Source organism: Piliocolobus tephrosceles, chromosome 14, assembly GCF_002776525.5.
Source record: "Piliocolobus tephrosceles isolate RC106 chromosome 14, ASM277652v3, whole genome shotgun sequence".
In the NCBI taxonomy this organism is placed as follows: domain Eukaryota; kingdom Metazoa; phylum Chordata; class Mammalia; order Primates; family Cercopithecidae; genus Piliocolobus; species Piliocolobus tephrosceles.
The window spans coordinates 26,926,376-26,931,480 of NC_045447.1; the positions used below are offsets into that span (position 1 = coordinate 26,926,376).

The 5,105-nt window shown below is 39.3% G+C and overlaps 1 non-coding gene across 1 annotated transcript; it reads left to right on the forward strand.

Moving 5' to 3' along the window:
• The first annotated feature begins 4,109 nt into the window (after window positions 1–4,109).
• LOC111536848 lies at window positions 4,110–4,216 on the forward strand. The gene has a single exon (XR_002729828.1). It is a non-coding gene; the product is annotated as a U6 spliceosomal RNA (small nuclear RNA).
• The last annotated feature ends 889 nt before the right edge of the window (window positions 4,217–5,105 follow it).

Genomic DNA, 5,105 nt, shown 5'->3' on the forward strand with positions numbered 1-5,105 from the left:
CTATGTTTTGTTCTGTATCAGCCATTTGAGTGATACCACCCAGAGTAATATCAGGCCAAGTGAAGTGGCCCATGCCTGTAATCCCAGCATTTTGGGAGGCCAAGGAGGGTGGATCACCTGAAGTCGGGAGATCGAGACCAGCTTGGGCAACATGGCAAAACCTCATCCTTACTATAAATACAAAAGTTAGCCAGGTGTGGTGGTGTATGCCTGTAATCCCTGCTACTGGGGAGGTTAGGGTATGAGAATTGCTTGAACCTGGGAGGCAGAGGTTGCAATGGGCTGAGATTGTGTCACTGCACTCCAGCCTGGGCAGCAGAGTGAGACTGTCTCGAAAAAAAAAAAAAAAAAAAAAAAAAGAAGAAGAAGAAGGAGAAGAATATCAGCTGGCAGATGTTAAACATACACTGTGTTTTTAGAACTGTTCTAAGATATTTAGGGTATTAACTGTATTGACTCAATTAACAACAACACCATGAATTTGGGACAATCATTTCTTTATCTTACAAATAAAAAAATAGAGTCATTGAAAGGTCAAATCACTCATCCAAGGTCACACAACTGGTTAGTGGTAAACTGAGAATCTAACCCAGGGTATTGACTCTACCTCCTGGGCTTTTAATATTGCTAACATTGCATTAGGGCAGAATAGAGAATAGGAAAAGACTTTCAGTCAAGTGTTAGGGTACGAATTTTGGGTCATGACTCAAAGGTCAATAGCTACTGGGATGTAATCAACATATTGTTATTTGCATATATCTATAATCACAGCATGGGAGTCATGCTATACATTAGTGAGGCCATTTTTGGAAAATGTAATTTGCTCCAACATGTTCAAAGATGTTAAAAAAATTAAGATCTTTATGTAAGATTTAAAAATATGTTCTAACAACAAAAAGAAAGTAAAATTTACTCACAAAATTTCCTTCTTACCTGGGTTCCACTTATACCTTCCAAGCATCACCTATCTTGAGCAGGTGGCTCCAAAGCCATAGTTCTTGTATACAGAGAAATTAAAAAGACCAAATAAGTAGTTTCTGCTTTCAAACTTACATACTCTCTACTTCAAAAAATGTATTTCAATCCCTTACCTGATACTTAAAAACTTAGAGAAGGGGAAAATTAGCTTCAATCTTAAGATCTGGAGAGGCCAAACCTTTTTTGGGTATCCCACCTTCGGGTGTGTAGCAGTAATGAGGGACCATGACTGTATACTTGTCCCCATACACTCCCAGCATCTGCAGGGCCGGGGCTGTGCTCTCTGAATATTTGGTAACATGGCAGTTAGTATCTTCAGGCTACTGCCTTCTGAAAGCCTGCCAAGAGTATACCTGTCTTGTGCAACCTACAAACTCTTCTTATAGCACAGGCTCTGCTATGACATGGATCAGAGCAAAGGTAGGCACTGCAAAGTTATTTCTTCCCAGTGAGGCAAGTATGGTTGAGCACACATCCTTGCTTTGCTTACTGGAGAAACAGACTGATCAACTGGCATGAAACATTGAAACATGAAACTTACACTACCATTCGAAAAGAATCAGTCCTAACTGCAAAGGTCGTGAAAATGAATTTGAAAGCATAGTGCAGCGTGGTTGAAAGAGGGATATAATAATATCGGTCAATAATTATTGAGCACTTTGCACAACATATTTTAGTTAATTTTCACAATGAGCCCTACAAACTGGATATTACTATTATCTCCATTTTGTGGATCGGGAAACTGAAGCTTTGAGGGTTGAGGTAAGTTGTTCACAGTTACACAGCTGGTAAGTGGTGGAACTGGAATTCCAGTCCAAGCAGTCTGACTCTGATAGTTACTTTCCTAACGCTAAGCAATGCTTCTGGACCCTCCAAGCCAACTGTTACTGCTCTGAAGCCTGGTTGAATGAATAATGTCACCACCCACTGGTCCCCAAACTGAGGAGTCATCTTGACTAGTCTTCTTCATTCCTCTCACATCCATTTAATGTGTTTGTTGAGGCTCTGCCATGTGCCAGGTTGTATGGGTACAATGGCAAATAAAAGAATAAAAATTCCTGCCCAAGTTAAGGCAATGAGGGTCTTCTCTGGGGTTGCACAATTTGTATTTATTTATTTATTTATTTTTATTTATTTTTTGAGACGGAGTCTCGCTCTGTTGTCCAGGCTGGAGTGCAGTGGCATGATCTCTGCTCACTGCAACCTCCGCCTCTCAGATTCAAGCAATTCTCCTGCCTCAGCCTCCCAAGTAACTGGGATTACAGGCACCCACCACCACGCCTGGCTAATTTTTTTGTTTTTAGTAGAGACAGGGTTTCACCATATTGGTCAGGCTGGTTTTGAACTCTTGAACTCAAGTGATCCGCCCACCTCGGCCTCCCAAAGTGCTAGGATTACAGGCGTGAGCCTCTGTACCCTGCTGGGGTTGTACAGTTTGGAATCAGATAGAGGAAATATCAGTCTCCTCTGGTAGTGAAACAGGGAGATGCAAGACCAGGGAGCATCTGCCGTCATGTTTCCTGAATTTCCTGTGGAGAAATTCAGAGGAAAGTAAGCCTGACATTTAGAGAAAGTCGGAAGTGAGAGATGCAGAGAGGAGCCTGGCAGCAGTGTCCAAGACGCTGTTTCCAGCTGTCACCAGGCCAGTGCACCCTGCTCTTGCTGCATTTCTGTTAATCTTTTAATAATTTCCACTTTCTGCCTAATGGTTAGAGTTGTGTTTCTGTCACTTGCAACCAAATCATCTTTGAATGATACAGACAAAGCAAACAGTCACCCACAATCCCACACTCAGATATCACCCATCTTCACATTGTGGTGTACATTCTCCCAGTATCATCGCTTAAAGTACCTGTCCAGCTCCCTCATCCTGATCACGGCCCTGATTCACAGAGACTGACCTCCAGGTGCCATGTGAATACACTTACTCCTACTCATCTGACCATAGTTTATTAATCCAGACATTCACTTCCAGCCCATATTGGGACTATCAGAAAAATTCCTAAAATTTTACCTTTGGGCTATAAAGACACAGGGACTAGATGGGAATCATTTCATCAAAGTTGTAGAGGGAGAAGTTCCTCAAATCTATCTGTTGAGAAGAATCCTGGCATTATCGTTCCTTATCTAATCATATCTTAAAAGTGTAACTTCCTGGCCTGGCATGGTGGCTCATGCCTGTAATTCCAGCACTTTGGGAGGCCAAGGCGGGTGGATCACAAGGTCAAGTGTTCGAGATCATCCTGACCAACATGGTGAAACCTCCCTCTCTACTAAAAATACAAAAATTAGCTGGGAATGGTGGCACGCACCTGTAACCCCAGCTACTCAGGAGGCTGGGGAGGAGAATCGCGTGAACCTGAGAGGTGGAGGTTACAGTGAGCCAAGATTGCACCACTGCACTCCAGCCTGGATGACAGAGCAAGACACTGTCTCAAAAAAAAAAAAAAAAGTGTAACACTTCCTGCAATGTCATGAGATATTCCAGCATTTTTCCAATAAATTCATTCCCTCTTTTTTCTTTAAGTTGGCTAGATCAGCCTTGGTTTCTTACAAACAGAAGAGTTTAACTCTTAAATGCTTTCAGATTTTCTCTATCTGTGGATATGTGCAAATATAGAACATGTAATAAAAATAGGACCATACTCTATAAACCATTTTGTAAGATATATGAACATTTTTCAAAGACAATAAATATTATTTATTATTAACAATATAATACTGTATATATGTACTATTGTTTCTTTAACCTACTTCTTATTTTTGCCATTTAGGGGGTTTAATATTTTTCTCTATTATTTAAAATTTTGACTTCTTTTTTAGGATAGATAAATTCCTGAAAGTCACATTGCTGGGCAAAGTAAATACAATTTGGAAGACTCTTAATTTATATAACCAAATTATTTTAGAAAATGTGTGCCAATTTACATTGTCATTTTTGGAGAATTACAGTAATTTTCTTATATGACCAACAACATTAGAAATTGTAATTATTTTGTATGTTTGTCAATCTAGTAAACAAAATGACACCCCTTTTGTTTTAATTGGCATTTGATCGTTGTGAAACGAATCTTTTTTCAACCCGAATTCATGGCTATTTGTGTAATTTCATTTGTAAAATGTGTGTTTTGGTGCTCACTTTGGCGGCACATATACAAAAATTAGAACAATACAGAGAAAATTACCATGACTCCTGTATAACGATGACATGCAAATTTGTGAAGAGTTCCATATTTTCATAAGAATGATACAATGAACTTTCAGGACTGGGGGTGAAGGTCGAATGAGGAGTGGAGGTTAAAAGACTACATATTGGGTACATTGTGCAATGCTTGGGTGATGGATATGCTACAGTCTCAAAAATCACCACTAAAGAACTTATCCATGTTACCCAAAACCACCTGTACCCCAAAAACTATTGAAATAAAAATTTAAATTAAAAAATATTTTTTAAAAATTCTGTTTTGGTCCTTTGTCCACTTTTCTGTTGGAATTTTAATTTTTCCATTTTTAATTTGTAAGAAATATAAAAATATAAAAAGCAACATATATTTTCAAAATACATTTGGTATTTGAAAAATATTTGTGCAGTCACTATTTTTGCAGTTTTATGATTGTCTTTTATTTATTCTTTGTTATTGTTTTTATTGTTGCTGCTTTACAGGAGTATTTGAGTATTTACTTTTATGTAACCTTTAGTCTTATTAATATTTTCCTTTGTAGTTTCTGATTTTTATGCTATGCTTTCAAAGTCTTTTCTTTCTTTCTTTTTTTTGTTTTCTTGAGTTGGGAGTCTTGCTCTGTCACCCAGGCTGTAGTGCGGTGGCGGGATCTTGGCTAACTGCAACTTCTGCCTCCCAGGTTCAAGCAATTTCCCTGCCTTAGCCTCCTGAGTAGCTGAGATTACAGGCACTGGCCACCACGCCATGCTGATTTTTCCATTTTTAATAGAGACAGAGTTTCACCATGTTGGCCAGGCTGGTCTTGGACTCCTGACCTCAGGTGATCCACCCCCCTTGGCCTCCCAAAGTGCTGGGATTACAGGCATGAGCCACCACATCTGGCCTCTAAAGGTTTTTCGCAAGCCAATATTATATGAATATTCACCTACATACAGGCACACCTTG